Source organism: Canis lupus, chromosome X (assembly GCF_003254725.2).
Source record: "Canis lupus dingo isolate Sandy chromosome X, ASM325472v2, whole genome shotgun sequence".
NCBI lineage: Eukaryota > Metazoa > Chordata > Mammalia > Carnivora > Canidae > Canis > Canis lupus.
The window spans coordinates 43,289,345-43,305,294 of NC_064281.1; positions in this window are offsets into that span (position 1 = coordinate 43,289,345).

Here is a 15,950-nt window from a genome sequence, read left to right on the forward strand (position 1 = left end):
TAAGAGCTGAAAGAAAATAACTGCTGTATCAGAATTCTACTGCTAGTGAAAATATCCTTTAGACATGATAGAGAAATCAAGACATTCTCAGAGGAATGAAACTACGAGAATTTGTGGCTAGCAGACCTATTTACTTTAAAAGAATGGCAAAAGAATTTCTCAAAACAGGAAATTATAAAATAAGGGATCTTGGAGCATCAGGAAGAAAGAAAAGCAGAAAGAGCAAAAATACAAGTAAATACAATATACTTTCTGTTACAGACTGAATTATGTCCCCCCCCAAACTCATATGTTGAAGTCTTTTTAAAAAAGATTTTATTTATTTATTCCTGAGAGACACAGAGAGAGGCAGAGACACAGGCAGAGGGAGAAGCAGGCTCCCAGGAGGGAGCCCGATGCGGGACTCAGTTCCAGGACCCCGGGATCCTGCCCTGAGCTGAAAGCAGATGCTCAACCATTGAGCCACCCAGGTGTCCTTAAAGAGGTAATTAAGGTAAAATGAGGTCATATGGGTGGACACTGATCCAATATGACTAGTGTCCTTACAAGCAGACGATTAAGACACAGATATGCAAGCACACAAAGGATTACCATATGAAGATATAACAAGAAGATGGTCATCTGTAAGCTAAGCAGAGAAGCCTCAGAAGAATTCAAACATGAAAATGTGATTTTAGACTTTTAGCCTCCAGAACTGTGAGAGTATAAATTTCTGTTTAAACCACTCAGTCCGCGGTGTTTTGTTGTTGTAGCCCTAGTAACATGCTTTCCTTCTCATGAATTTATAAATTATGCTAGTGGCTAAAGAAAAATTATAACACTGATGTTCTCAATGTATATATAGAAAATATTTCAGACGGTATAATTGTAAATTATATAAATTTACAGTAAACAATAACAGCGAATTATACTGTAAATAGAGGAGAACAAAAGAACATAAGGGGAAGTAAAGTTTCTTTTTTTTAATTTTTTAATTTTTTTTATTTTTTTTTGGAAGTAAAGTTTCTACACTTTGACTGGAAAAATGTTGACACCAGTAAAATGTGATAAGTTATGCATGTATAGTGGAGTACTAAGATCAATCACCAAAATGCTATACAAAAAGACCAATTAAAACATAAACCAATTAAAAACTTGGGGTGGAAGAAAAAAATAAAAGATAAGTTAAACTAAAAATGTTCAAGTAACCTACAGGGAGGCTAGCGGAAAAATAGAAAACCAAAACAGGGATCCCTGGGTGGCGCAGTGGTTTGGCGCCTGCCTTTGGCCCAGGGCGCGATCCTGGAGACCCTGGATCAAATCCCACGTCAGGCTCCCGGTGCATGGAGCCTGCTTCTCCCTCTGCCTGTGTCTCTGCCCCTCTCTCTCTCTCTCTCTCTGTGACTATCATAAATAAATAAAAATTAAAAAAAAAAAAAAACGAAAACCAAAACAAAACAAAAAGGAACAAAAAACCAGATTTGTTAAAAATAAAATCATAGACTTAAATCCTAACATGTCAATAATTACATTAACTGCAAATTGTCTAAAGACATCAATTCAAAGACATATTATTAAATTTTTAAAAAAATGACCAAACTTAGTGCTGTATATAAGAAACTTATTTAAAATATAATGATATACATAAGATGAAAGTAAAAGTATAGAAAAAGATATACCAAGCAAACATTAATAAAAATAAATCAGGAGTGGCTAAATTAATTTTAGATAAAGTAAATTTTGGAGTAAAGAAAATCACTAGAGACAAAGGAATATTACATAATGATAAAAAAAGTCAGTCTACCAAGAAGACATAAGAATCCTTAATGTGTATTAACAAACCAACAGAGGTAAAATATATAAAACAAAGATTGATAGAACTGAAAGGAGAATGTGAGGCAAGAATTGATAAAACTGAAAGGAGAAATAGACAAATCCAGAACTAAAGTTGAAGACTTCAACACTCCCATCTTTGCAATCAAAAGAACAACTTGTCAGAAAATCATCAGCCAGGATATAGAAGAATTGAACAACACCATCAACCAACAGGATCTAATTGATGTTTAGAGAGCACTTCACCCCAAAACATCAGCATACACATTCTTTTCAAGTGCTCAAAGAACATATACCAAAAGAACCCATAGCCTGGGCTATACAGCAAACCTCAAGAAATTTAAAAGAAGTGAAATTGTACAAAATGTGTTTTATGATTGAAGTAGAATCAAACTAGAAATCAATAACGAAAAGACAAATGGAGTTTATTTCAGGGATGCAAGTTTGCTTTAATATTCCAAAATCAATGTCATCTGCCACATTAAGCAGCTTACAGAACAAAAATCACATGATTGTATCAATTGATGCTGAAATGCGTTTGACAAAATGCAGCATTCATTAGTGATAACAACTCTCAGCAAACTAAGAAGAGGAGACATTCTCAAGTTGATAAAGAACATATACAGAAAACCTACAGCTAACATCATACTTAACAGATAAAGACTGAATGTTCTCCTAAGATCTAAAACAAGGCAAAGATATCCATTTTCACCATGACTATTCAACATAGTACTGGAAGTTCTAGCCAGTTCACTAAGGAAATAAAAGGCACACAGATAGGTAAGAAGAAATAAAACTATTTCTATTTTCAGAGGACATGACTTGTCTATATATAAAATCCCAAGAGAGTGGAAAAAGCTCATGGAACTAATGAGTGAGTTCAGCAAAGTCACAAAATATGATATTAAATCAAAAAATCAATTGTATTTCTATGTACTAGCAAGGAGCATGTAGATAGCAAAACTAAAAATACAACTTATAAAATCACTCAAAAAATAGAAAATGAACACTTAGGTGTATATCCAAAGTAACATGTATGAAATTTGTATATTGAAATTACAGAATGCTAATGAAAGAATTTTAAAAAGGTTTAAATAAATGCAAATACATATGGATTGGAAGATTCAACATGGTAAAGATAACAATTATCCCCAAAGGGTTATATAGGTTTAATCCAGTCCCTATCAAAATCCCAGTAAGATTGTTTATAGATATTAGACATATTTTCATAACATGTATATAGAAATATACAGGCTCTAGGATAGTTTTTAAAAATTTTTGTTTTTAATAACCCCAAACTGGAAACAACCAAAATGTCCTACAAAGGTGAATGGATAAACTGTGGTATATTCATATGATGAAATACAACTCAGCAATAAAAATGAATGAACTATTTATACATGGAATAATTTGAATGAATCTCAAAGGAATTATGTTGAGTGAAAAAAAACTCAATCTCAAAAGGTCACTGTATGATTTCATTTATATAATGTTCTCAAAATCACAAAATTACAGAGATGGAAAACAGTTCAGTGGTTACCAGGAGTTAAGGATAATGGGGGGGCAATTGGACTATAAAGGGGTAGTATGAGGAAGATTCTTATGGTGATGGTATAGTTCAATATCTTGATTCTAATGGTTGTTACAGGAATCCACACGTATGATAACCAATGTCAATTTTCTGATTTAATATTAAGTAAAGTGTAATCATTGGGGGAAACTGGGTGAAAGATATATAGAGCCACTCCTGAACTAGCTTTCCCATTTCCTGTGAATTAAATTATTTCAAAATAAGTTAAAGAGCTTCTGAGAAAAAAAAAAAAGACTGTTTCCAAGTAACTATTGGAAACCTACAAAAGGAGTGAAATAAGTCAATGGGAGAAGGATAAACATTATATGGTCTCATTCATTTGGGGAATATAAAAAATAGTGAAAGGGAATAAAGGGGAGAGGAGAAAAATGAGTGGGAAATATCAGAAAGGGAGACAGAACATGAGAGACTCGTAACTCTGGGAAACGAACTAGGGGTGGTGGAAAGGGAGGTGGGCGTGGGGTGGGGGTGACTGGGTGACGGGCACTGAGGGGGGCACTTGATGGATGAGCACTGGGTGTTATTCTATATGTTGGCAAATTGAACACCAATAAAAATAAATTTATTTTAAAAAAGGACCATTTTAGTAGAGAGGGAGACATGAAAGGTAATGGAGAGAAAATAATGGAGCAAGTTCTTGAGGAAGAAGAGACTGTGATTAAGAGCACAAATGGAGGGACTCCTGGGTGGCTCAGCAGTTGAGTGTCCGCCTTTGGCTCAGAGCGTGATCTCAGAGTCCCGGGATCGAGTCCCACATTGGGCTTCCTCCATGGAGGCTGCTTCTCCCTCTGCCTCTCTCTCTCTCTGCTTCTCACGAATAAATAAATAAAATCTTTTTTTTTTAAAGCACAGATGGAGGGGTGCCTGAGTGGCTCAGTTGACTAAACATCTGACTTCAGCTCATGTCATGATCTCAGGCTCCTGGGGTTTGAGCTCCACATTGGGATCCCCATTCAGCGAGGAGTCTGCTTCTCCCTCTTCCTCTGCCCCTCCCCCTGCTTGTTCTTTTCCTCACTCTCTTTTTCTCTCTCAAATAAATAAATAAATAAAATCTTTAAAAAGAGAGCACAGGTGGATGAATAAGCCTTAAATAGAAGGAGACACCTCTTCCTCTGATGCATGAAGGATCAGGTTAGGGTAGTTGCCAGTGCAGATAAGTTTCTCGGTAGGTAAGTTTCTAGGTATAGGAATAAAGTTGGGAGAATTCCTGTCCTGATGACCTCTGATTTCTTAGTGAAATAGGAAGCAAGCTTATCTACTGTATGTGTTGGGAGATATGGTGGAGATAATTAGAGAAATACTTGATACTGTTGCCTGATTATGGCACACTAGAGGACTTGAGGGGCTTGGTGAAAGTTTCAAATAGCCACAGAGTATTGGGAAAGGAACTTGGTTAGAGTCACACAGTAGGATTATCTGACTGCTTGAAGATCAGGCGGAGGTTGGATATCAAGATTTTATACTGGTAGTTATCCACAGGGTTGTGTGACTTTTCTCTAGCCATACTTAGCCTAAAATAGGTGAAGAAAGAGCAGGTTACCCACAGAAGATTTTGGTTATTAGAGTGCAGTGAAGGGACAAGATGAAAAGGGAGTAGCAGAGAGAGGATAGTGAAGAAGTGAAGTTATTTCTTGAGGGGGATGGTCTATGCTGGTTAAAGACAGTAACTTAAAGTCGCAATGAAATTAAAAATTTGATGTCCTAGGAGTAGGAGAGTAAGAGACTTAGAAAGATAGGTGTAGTCAGTAGGATATTTGAGTTAAACATTTCACAAATGGAGCAGTTCCAAATGCCAAGAAAAGGTCCAAGGTGTGGTTAAAATTGAAGCAGAAATAAAAAGTTCACCAGAAAGAAACTGTGCAAGCATGGGGCTGAATGGGTTGGTGACCACTCAAGTCCCCAAAGGATGACAGCGAAGCTTATGTGAGAAGAGAGGTTAGGGGTGAGTTGCAAAGTCTTCAAAGAATGTGGAAGAATGACCAAGAAGTTTTTACATGGTATTGACCATCTGCTGAAGATATGGACCTCAGAAGAGGAGGATTTTTACATGAGGAGTAATCTTTTGGAAGAAACAGTGAAGAATTAGAGAGATACTTGATACTGTTGCCTGATTATGGCACACTTCAAAAAGGACTTACAGGGAAGTGGAGTTCTTAGATGAAATTCATTTGTGTGCTTGTTAATTTATTCGCTCAATAAATATAGATCAAGGACCATATACCCTAGTCTGCCTGGGGACAGTCCTGGTTTATGCAGATTTTGCTGACATAATTGTTAAAAATGACCCCTGTCTCTTTCAAAATGTTCCAATTTGGATGATAAATTATATGGTCATTCTAGTTAGCATTTATGACCTGGTTGAGAAGAAAGATTTTTGTAGCTCCTTATTCTGTTTTCCATCATATTTGATATCTTGTCATTTGCATACTTGAGGATGGTCATTCATCCTGTTGGGAATCCATCAAATTCTACTATCATCCGGTTTCATTTCTTCAATCATAGAAAAAAATATCAGGAGAGACTGCCTGGCATCCAGACATGCCCTGATTATAGTCTTTCCCTGATTGAGTAATCCCATAAATAGGGAAAATAAAGTTAGCCTGCCACGGCTAACACTTGGTGAGTTCTGCAATGTTTTTTCTTTTTAAAAATGATGTCTTTTTAAACCAGTCCCTTAACGATACATTTAAGAATATGGATCTGGGATACCATCAAAACCACTGGCTAATAGTTTTGCAGAATCCTTCTTTCTCCATTGTTTTTTTTAAGATTTATTTATTTATTCATGATAGACATAGAGAGAGAGAGGCAGAGACGCAGGCAGAGGGAGAAGCAGGCTCCATGCTGTAAGCCCAACGCGGGACTCGATACCGGAACTCCAGGATCGCCAAAGGCAGGCGCTAAACCGCTGAGCCACCCAGGGATCCCCTCTTTCTCCATTGTTTTGAAAGTCAAAAATATATTTGCCAACTTTCAGTATTTGGAATTTCTTCCAGGCTCTGTTCTCTCTTACCATCCCCTACAAAAAAACTTTTAGTTCCTTCCATTTCTTACGTCATGATATACTTAATGTTTGCAACCCACAATTTAATACTTGGTTGATATTAAATAACTTCCATATTTTGTTGTCTTTCCTTGGGGACTCGGCAATGCTATATCCTTTGACAAGGATATCTTTCTGTCCCCTTCCTTACTCTTTTTGCCTTAATTCCTACTTGCCCTTCAGTCCTTACGCTAGCCATCACCACCTCTCAGAAGTCTTTTCAGCCTCCAGGAGATATAAATTGTCCCCTCCTCTGTGTTTGTGTAGTACTGTATGTTTCACTCCATAATAACCCTATTCCTGACTGTAATTGTGTTTATTTGTCTGTGTCTCTCAAAGGTCTGAGCTACATGAAGCCAGGGACTGTGTTTTGTTCATAAGTGGATCTCTAGCACCTTGTACAGTGTTTGCCACATTGTAGACACATGATAAATATATGTTAAATGAATGAGTGACCAAAATTTCTAAACCAAGTGGTTTAAGATGTTGATTTGCAACTATAAATATACAAAGGGGATCATGGAGCTGAATATTTTAAATGAGAACTGACCCGGAAAACCCAGGGCTTTTGGTAGCCAAATTCATTTGCTAGATCTGTTTTCCCTACCCATATGGAATTCTCTTTGAGAAATCAAATTAAGAATCATTCCTCACTTATTTCTTACAGCCTCACATAGTATGGAATACATAGAAGCATCTCAAAATGTACTTTTCAATTTATAGATGATGCTATAGCATCATTTTAGCTGCATGTTATTTGATGCTGTTTCCATTTAATTAATTTGGATAATAAGATGAAGAGCCTATTTCTCTCTTGCTGTGATGGTCCAGCCTTTCCTACCGGCATTTTTCTCTTTTGCTACCCATTTTAGGATCTATTTATTTCTGAATCCTGGGGATGGGAGTGGGGTGAAAGATTGCAATTGGTTCCAGTGTCTCTTTGTCCTAATTCTCCTCAGCTCTGGACCCACACAGATGGCACCAATGACCAATTGTATGGAGATGAGCACAGATTCCTGGTCTAAAAGCCCAGATCCCACAGTAATTCACCAGGAAAATGCCTCTGCTTTCTGAGCCACAGTGTCTTTATCTGTCAAGGGGGAGGATTCAATTAGCTGATTCCTTAGTTCTAAAATTTATCTGATTCTCTCCTTTGTAAGCTTTATTTCTAGCCCCACAATATGCATCTGTCCCCGGGGCCTCCAACTTACATCAAATTCTGTCACGCCTCAGATTTGAATCGTAGCAAATAGATCCCCAGGAAGCATTCCAATGTATGAATTATTAATGTTCCCACCACACGGTCTCTGTGTGAATATTTACCTATATCACTGGGTATCTAATCCTGACAATAAATCATCATCTGAATGGTTTACTGATGTTTTCTCTTCCCTTCAATGATTCTGCACGTGTCTTCCTTTCACCTTGAGGATTGTGCAGTTCTTTCTTCTCCCATGAGGCTCTAACACCAAACAGCACAGAGAATGTCAACATCTGAGTTCCACTTTTAATGCGTTTTTCTTATTCCCTTACAGATTGGTGCATTTTTTCTTTCATTCCCTATCCTCCTCTACCGCCAACCCCTTCAAGTCATTGCCACATTCAGGAACTTGTCTTTTGCCTTCCCCACTCCATAGTTCCAGCAGCTGTAACCATAGTTCTGCTCAATGAGATTCTTTTTTAAAAAAGGATTTTATTTATTTATTTGAGAGAGAAGGAGCTGAAGGAGGAGCAGAGGGAGAGGAACAAGCAGACTCTGCTGAGTGTGGAGTCCGATGTGAGGCTCGATCCCAGGACCCTGAGATCATGACCAAAATCAAGAGTCAGATGCTTAACTGACTGAACTACCCAGGTACCTCTCAATGAGATTCTTAATGTGCTCACTGATCTGGTTATTTCCCAGCCTGGTTATTTCCAGATATTTCGGCTCTGCTATGGGGCTTGATAAGCATCTACTGCATCCTTCCTTCTCCCTGGTTTTGCCTATCCAGTTTTCCACTCACTCTCACCCTTCCATACATGCCTCTTCTCTCCCTTCCTCTATTTCTTTTTCTTCCTTCTCTTCTTTTCCACAACAGTTGCTACAGGCTTGGTTTCCGCCAATACTTTTCTCTGTCTATAAGTTGGAGAAGCTCTTTATTCCCTCAGAAATCCTCTGAGCTAACTACCTTTTATCTTCTCTACTGGGGTTGGTGCCAAAACATTGAGACCCCAAATAGCCAGGGGGATATTGAAAAAGAAAACCAGAGCTGGGGGCATCACAATGCCGAATTTCAAGTTGTACTACAAAGCTGTGATCATCAAGACAGTGTGGTACTCGCACAAAGAACAGACACATAGATCAATGGAACAGAATAGAGAACCCAGAAATGGGCTCTCAACTCTATGGTCAGCTAATATTCGACAAAGCAGGAAAGACAATCCACTGGAAAAAGGACAGTCTCTTCAATAAATGGTGCTGGGAAAATCGGACAGCCACGCACAGAAGAATGAGACTAGACCATTCTCTTACACCATACACTAAGATAAACTCAAAATGGATGAAAGATCTAAATGTGAGACAAGAATACATCGAAATCATAGAGAACACAGGCAACACCCTTTTTGAACTCGGCCACAGCAACTTCTTGCAAAATACATCTATGAAGGCAAGGGAAACAAAAGCAAAAATGAACTATTGGGACTTTATCAAGATAAAAAGCTTCTGCACGGCAAAAGAAACAGTCAACAAAACTAAAAGCCTACAGAATGGGAGGATGTTTGCAAATGACATATCAGATAAAGGGCTAGTATCCTACATCTATAAAGAACTTATTAAACTCAACAGCAAAGAAACGAACAATCTAATCATAAAATGGGCAAAAGACATGGACAGAAATTTCACCAAAGAAGACATACACTTAGCCAACAAGCACATGAGAAAATGTTCCACATCACTTGCCATCAGGGAAATACAAATCAAAACCACAATGAGATTCCACCTCACACCAGTGAGAATGGTGAAAATTAACAAGACAGGAAACAACAAATTTTGGAGAGGATGTGGAGAAAGGGGAACCCTCTTGCACTGTTGGTGGGAATGTGAACTGGTACAGCCACTCTGGGAAATAGTGTGGGGGTTCCTCAAAGAGTTAAAAATAGAGCTACCCTACAACCCAGCAATTGCCCTGCTGGGGATTTACCCCAAAGATACAGATGCAGTGAAATGCTGGAACACCTGCACCCCAATGTTTATAGCAGCAATGTCCACAATAACCAAACTGTGGAAGGAGCCTCAGTGTCCATTGAATGATGAATGGATAAAGAAGATGTGGTCTATATATACAATGGAATATTCCTCAGCCATTAGAAATGACAAATACCCACCATTTGCTTCAACGTGGATGGAACTGGAGGGTATTATGCTGAGTGAAGTAAGTCAATTGGAGAAGGACAAACATTATATGGTTTCATTCATACGGGGAATATAAGAAATAGTGAAAAGGGTTATAGGGGGAAGGAGGGAAAATGAGTGGGAAAAATTAGAGAGGGTCACAAAGCAGAAGAGACTTCTAACTCTGGGAAACAAACAACAGGTAGTGGAAGGGAGGTGGGCGGGGGAATGGGGTGACTGGGTGATGGGCACTGAGGGGGGCACTTGACAGGATGAGCACTGGGTGTTTTATGATATGTTGGCAAATTGAACTCCAATAAAAATATACATATTAAAAAATAATTAAAGTACAATAAAAAACAAGCACAAAAACACAGAATGGTAATTCTCTGGCTTGTTACAAATCACTCTCTTTACTGCCTTGTGGGTTGGAAACTTAGGGATGGCGGACCAAGTATATGCCTCATTCTTTATTCATGATAGGGCTGGGGGGTGGCCACTTCAATTAGTGTATACCTTTCTATAAGCAGAGGTATCCCAGCCAGCTTAGCGGGGGCTCTGGCATGATAAACTTGATTCTGAATATGAGGGGGAACCTGAGTTGAATGTCTTTGAGTGGCATGCAGCAAGGTATTGGCATGTCAGATAGAAGTGCCTGTAGGAGATAGAGTCTGGATCAGGTTCTTGTCTGCTCTATTTGGCCATCACCCATTAATACCAACTAACAAAACATTACTAAAACTCAAGTCACCAAACTGACATGACAAATGTATGTCAAAAATCAAGGCAACAAAAGGTAAGTGAAATGAAAGGCAAGTTGGATAGTAAGAAATAAGGGGAGAGATTTATTTTGATAGCCTCTATCAGGACAAATCAACAAGTTTGTTGCTGAGAGGACAGCAAGTTCTGAAATTTCTCATAGGGCTTGGTTAAGTCTAGTATACTTATACTCCTTACCATGGGTCCCTGCAGTTCAAAATTAGAAAATGTCATGCATATTCTCCCCTGGACCCCCTAACAAAGAGGAAATAGGAATCTAAGTAAGTTCAAACTTCCTTAAAGGAATACCCCCATCATGAGTTAACTCTGGCATTTCTCTTTGGCATGGTACTCATCTTGGGTGGTACATAGGACAAACTGAGGAGAAATGTAATGCTCTAACACTGTAAGACAAAGTTGAAGGGGTTTAGTCATGGGGAATCTCTGAAAAGATTGACTCTGCCCTTGTTAGATTCAGGGACAGGTGTGAGGAAGACTTTTGTGACCTCTATGCTGCTAGACTGCCACATAGCCACCTCTCTGACTTTGGGGTAAAGCAGGGGAAGAAAAGAGATAGTAAGAAATGCTGATTTTCTCTGCTGACGCCAAATCTCTCTTCTTACTTTCTATCACACCTCCCCCCAATCAGTCACCTTCACATGAAGAATTTGGTTGAATTGGGAAGGCAAATGCCTCCTTCTAGCTAACTAGGTCTAACATAATTCAACCAACCTAATGTACTTAGGTTAAGAGACAGATGACTTGTGTTTGAATTCTAGCTCCATCATTTTATTTGTTATATAATCTAGAGAAAATTGCTTAATTTCCTTGTGTCTCATTGTCATTATCTGTAAAATAATATGGTAAGGCTAATGCCTACCTCATTCAGGGTGTTGAAAAAATAAAATAAAATAAATAAATAAATAAATAAATAAATAAATAAATGCAACACCCTAAGAAGCATGCTTTGTAATTAGTAAGTTCTATATGAGAGTTTGTTACCAGTATTTATGGAAAGAGCACTAAAACAAGTCCAACTTATCTTTACCATTTATGTCACATCATCTTCCTGTCCTCAGCATTATTGCCATAGAATGGGAGGAAAGCCTCATTTCACATTATTACTTTGGGGACTAAATTAAATAATATACATCAACCATCTAGTATTTAAGAGGCATTCAATCCCTGGGGATTTTTTTTATTTCCCCATCTTTTACTTTCAAAGAACCTATGCTTTAAGCCCTGGCATATCCCATGCCCTTAAGTCTCAAGATTCTTTCCCTAACTTGCTTTCACTAAGAATTCTAAAATCAAGTGATCTCTGCCAACTCTATTCCATTTCCATTATTTATTTAGGTAATGATATTATTACTGCCATTTATTATGCATCACTTATTGAAATGGTACTGTAGTGGTTGCTGAGTGGGGCTATGCCACCTTCTCTGAGGGACCTTTCCCAACACCCTCCCCCTGCCCATCTCACCCTCCCAGTTAGTTCTTTTCTCTGTGCTCTCTCAGAGCCCTATGCATGCTTTTACCTCTATTATAGTTTGTTGAATGAGTGAGTGATGAAAGAAAGAAAGACAAAAAGAAGCTTATCTCAGGTTCCAGAATATGCAGACATCACTCTGCCACTAATGATTAATGGAATTGATGATCAAGCCACACTGCCTTACCTAATTTCATCCATAAACATGATTCATGTCTGTTTCTGTTTGATTTTCCAGGTGAAATTGTGGATTAAGTTGGAAGCCGATTCTTATTAAATATATATTTATGATACCTATCCCTTTCCAAGCACTATGCTACTAGGCACACTGGAACTATAAAGATAAATAAGACACGGTTGTTCCCCTCATTTAGCTCAGAATCAAGCTGGGGAGCTGAGAGAAACATGTGAAGAGAAGCCTAAAGACACCAGTCAGTGGAATGTTGTGGGTAAGAGTATGGTCTTGAGGATTACATGACTTGGATTGGAACCCTGTATCTTTCACTTACTACCCATGAACAAATTACTTAGCCTTGCTGAGCCTCAATTTTCTTACGTGTACAATGAGGTTGTTAATAAAAGTACTTAACTCTGGGCTTCCTGGGAAGACTAAATGAAATCATGCATTAGCTGATACCCAGGTACACACTTGGCACTCAGTGTTAGTCACTAGTGGTGATGTCAAGGGTTTGATGTAGACACTGAGAATTCTAGAGGTGAGAGGCAAAGAGATCAGTGTGAACTGGAGATCAAGTCAGTGGGGCTCCATTACTTGAAACAGATTTTCACTTAGGCCTTAATTAAGAGATGGAGTAAAGAAATGGAAAAGAGAGGCACCTGGATGGCTCAGGTGGCTAAGTGTCTGCCTTTGGCTTAAGTCATGATCTTGGGGTCCTGGGATCGAGCCCCATGTTGGGCTTCCTGCTTAGTGGGGAGTCTGTTTCTCCCTCTGTCTCTGCCCCTGCTCATGCTCTGTCCCTCACTCACTGTCTCTCAAATAAATAATTAAATAAAAGATCTTTAAAAAATAAAGAAATAATAAAGAAATGGGAAAAGACATTCCAAGCAAGAAATATAGTGTGTGCAAAAGTGAGCAAGGTACATTTGAGGACCAGTGAATATACTAGTATGAAGGAGGCAGTTTATGTAAGGGAGAATTGAACAATAAAGGAAGGGGAAGAAAACTCTAGGCAAAAAAAAAGGACATTCAGACCAATCTCAAATTCTGGATCCACTACTTCTGACAGTAAGATTTTAGACAAGTTACTCTTTGTATTCCAGTTTCTTCATCTTTAAAATTAACTTTTCCCAGCTTTTTTCAGTCTTGCTCCAGTCCCAATTTAGTCTTTCTAGAAGGCTTTGTTTGAAAGATTTTATGTGAAATAACCCATCTAATACCCACAATGACCTTATCATGCTATTATTATTATTCTCTTTTTGTAAGTGAAGAAACTGAAACAGAGAGGTTGTGTAATAATGAATGTCACACAGTAAGTGGTAGAGACATAACTTGAACACAAGCAGTTGTTTTGTTTTGTTTTTAATTTGGAAGCCAAGGGAAGGAAAGCAAGTTGTTAGTGTATTATAAGAAAGAAGTTTACAAATCATGGCTGTCTGACCTTAAGTTTAGGCCTAGTTTGTCTTGGCTGATCCAACTGACCCCTTAGCTAAATGAATAACAATAATAGTTCACTGTATTTAACATCAAAGTCCTATGAGCTAGGTGCTGCATTTAGTCCTCTATAAACACATTTTCTTGTCACAGAAACGCTATAAGGTAGGTACTGCTATTCTTCCCCTTTTATAGAGGAGGAAACGGAGACACAGAGTTAATTCATTTGTGAGAGGCTAAGATGCAAGGACTGAGATTTGAGTTGAAGCAGCTTGGTTCCAGATAGTTAATAACAGAGGGGTTGGACTGTAGGAGTACTTTTGAAAAAAACAGATATATGAAAGATGACAAAGCTGGTTTCTTGTTCATTGTGATTATTCTGGTTTCATAGTTAATTTTACTTCCCAGATTACATGTATGACATTCCCATGCCCATATGCCTGGAGGCATTTTGATATGTGTCTCCCTTGTCAAAATAGGCTTGTAGGAGACTAGCATGTAGGAGGGTTCATCTCTACATGAGATTGGAAGCTACAAAGAATCAATACATAGTTTCAGTCCAGACCCCTGTCTGGCACCTCTTTTATACCCATACATTAGGGCCATTGTAAATTGGAGTGGTAGGTTGAAGGCTTTGAAAGATGTATATTGTGGTGTTTGGTTCTTTCTCTAGTTTAACTGCCTGTCATGTAAGCTCTATAAAGACAGCCTAACGATGCTCAGTTGATGTCTTATCTTTATGAGAGTAAAGACAAAGATATCCACTGCTTTTCCTCTTATTGTTGGAATAATTATGAAAAATGGTTTGGGGTGGCTTGAGGTTCATATTCATCCAAGAACCTCAAAGTCTGGCTATTTGCATCCCATAGTTATTATTCTGTTATATTCTCTTTAGGAAGCTTGAAAGGACATAGAATCCATGGGAGAGCAAATAAATAAAATCTGATGTTGGTTAACTGATAACCTGAGGAAAGCTGATAAATTTATTTATTTATTTATTTATTTATTTATTTATTTGATAAATTTATTTTGGTCCACTTTGTATTTGGCCTCTGATGTTTGAACCATACTCAGGGCCCTTTGACACTGACTAGATGAATCATACAGGCTCCTTTATCAGTGATAGGAGTTATGAAACTTGCTATAAAGTTGTGAATTGGTTACATCATTTGTTTCCAGCAAATGGTTTTAGTGATAAAGTCTATTATCAATTGTATCCCTTGAGTAGAAACTATAGTTCTTTTAACTATATTAAGAAATACATTTCTGTTCTATTTCACTAATACACTAATTTGCCCATATGTGAAAAAACAAACCCCAGTATTCTTATTTATCTGAGAACACTGAGAGATTATATATGTAGCAATCATTATGGCTTCATTCCTCTCTTTCCATGACTTTCAGTATTTCTGAGAAGAGGGGAGAAAAAGGATGGGGGAGCATTTGTCACAGAATCAAAAGGGAATCTTTAGAAGTATTTGCTTAAATGGGGCCTACTCCATGCATTTTGGCAACCACTGAGTCTCTCCTGGAGACAAGAGGAAACATAGTCCCTTGCCTCAGGGAGTTTACAATCTATAGTCGTTGGAAAGAATAGAGTAATCCATCTGAGAACAACTTTCGAGTTAATGTTAGATAATTCTGGGAGGAAGAGAATATAAGCTGAGAATACGTTCATATCCAAAGTTGAGAGACTCTCTGAGAGACCTCAATATGCACTTCCCTTTAATAGAATCTAAGTTCAAGAAAATTTTCCCAAACAAATTCTCACACAAGTTGTTTCAGAAGATAGCTTCCCACTAATGCTCCAGTGATCTTCATTTTTCAACGGTCTTTCAAATTTTCTTATTACGTGATATAGACAGCTTTGGTTAGGTGCCTGGAATAGTCTATTTTTCAACAAATATTTGCTGAGTACCAAATACAGGTGCTGCTCTAGGCATTGGGGATATAGCAGTGAAAAAAAAAAACAGATCAAAATCTCTGCTTTTGTAAAGCTTACATTCCACTGGGGCTGTATTAATAATCCTCACCATCACTGTATAGCAGCATTTTGTGCAAGACTGCACAACACAGATATTTGCTCAAAGAGGAGATATTTGAGCAGAGACCTGAATTATATAAGTTGGGGGAAGAGTTTTCCAGGCAGGATCACAGCAAGTACCAAAGCTCCAGCACAAGAGTATTCAAAGAGCAGTTTATTGGAATAGTAAGGAGGCTAGTATGGCTGGAGTGCAAGCGAACAAGGAGATTGGATTCAAATTTCTTTTG